Source organism: Branchiostoma belcheri, unplaced genomic scaffold, assembly GCF_001625305.1.
Source record: "Branchiostoma belcheri isolate BF01 breed outbred unplaced genomic scaffold, Haploidv18h27 scaffold2181, whole genome shotgun sequence".
Lineage (NCBI taxonomy): Eukaryota > Metazoa > Chordata > Leptocardii > Amphioxiformes > Branchiostomatidae > Branchiostoma > Branchiostoma belcheri.
The window spans coordinates 1-1,337 of record NW_017803693.1 but is presented as its reverse complement, the minus strand read 5'-3'; the positions used below and the strand labels follow the sequence as shown (position 1 = coordinate 1,337).

At 60.9% G+C, this 1,337-nt stretch overlaps 1 pseudogene; it reads left to right on the top strand.

The window, feature by feature from the left end:
• Positions 1-5: 5 nt before the first annotated feature.
• Positions 6-1,254, top strand: LOC109470060 (annotated as a pseudogene).
• Positions 1,255-1,337: the final 83 nt, after the last annotated feature.

Sequence of the window (1,337 nt, the reverse complement as noted above, 5' to 3'; positions counted from 1 at the left end):
GCAACCAGTCGAGGCCGGTGGCTAGCCGGCGACGACCGAGAGCAGTCCTCACCCTCTGCCCAAAGGAGGCCTTGGACCGCGGGACGCCCGCTCGAAGTCCGACGCTTAAGGACAGGTCACTCGTCCGCAAGACCGCTTGCATCGAGTCAAAGACCGCGACGCCGCGACGCGGGTGCCGGGGAGGAGCCGTCTCACCTAGGCCCCGCCGTGAGACTAAACTCGACCCCATTCCGCGCAAACCCACGACTCGCGACGCCCCTCCGCCAGGATATAGGCGCCCCCAGTTGCGCTCGCCCGCCCAAGACTTTTCGCCGGGAGGACCTGACTCCGTCCTCGACCGAGCTACTCGTGGGCGGCTCGCCGGTTTGGCGTGGTAGGGAACGACGGGCGCAACGGTGTGTGCGCCCGACAAGACGTTCCAATGGGGCTGCCGGGTCCCGCCGCCAAGCGGGTCGGCATGGGCGCTCCTGGCTCTCCGCCTGCGCTTGCTGCCTGCCGTGAGACGGCCAGCGAGCGATTGACGAGAGAGCGACCGTCGGAGCGCCACCTTGTCGAGGCGTCGGGAAGAGAGAAGGGTCGGAGCGGGACGCCACGGGCACGAGACCCGCTCCTTGCCACAATCGTGTCATCAGAGACGACAGTGATTTCGGTAATGATCCTTCCGCAGGTTCACCTACGGAAACCTTGTTACGACTTTTACTTCCTCTAAATGGTCAAGTTTGATCGGCTTCTCGGCGCTCCTCCAGACCGTTGCCGGCCCGAGAGGGGCCGATCGACTGACCTCATTAAACCATTCAATCGGTAGTAGCGACGGGCGGTGTGTACAAAGGGCAGGGACGTAATCAACGCACGCTGATGACACGCATCTACTGGGAATTCCTAGTTCATGGGAGATAATTGCAATCCCCGATCCCTAGCACGAAGGCGGTTCAGCAGGTTACCCGCACCTTTCGGCGAAGGCGAAAGACTCGCTGATGCCTTCATTGTAGCGCGCGTGCGGCCCCGGACATCTAAGGGCATCACAGACCTGTTATTGCTCCATCTCGTCCGGCTTACTGCCGGCTGTCCCTCTAAGAAGTTGCGGCCGATCGCGCGGGATCGCCGAACTAGTTAGCATGCCAGAGTCTCGTTCGTTATCGGGATTAGCCAGACAAATCGCTCCACCAACTAAGAACGGCCATGCACCACCACCCACAGAATCAAGAAAGAGCTCTCAATCTGTCAATCCTTACTGTGTCCGGGCCGGGTGAGTTTCCCCGTGTTGAGTCAAATTAAGCCGCAGGCTCCACTCCTGGTGGTGCCCTTCCGTCAATTCCTTTAAGTTCCAGCTTTGCAAC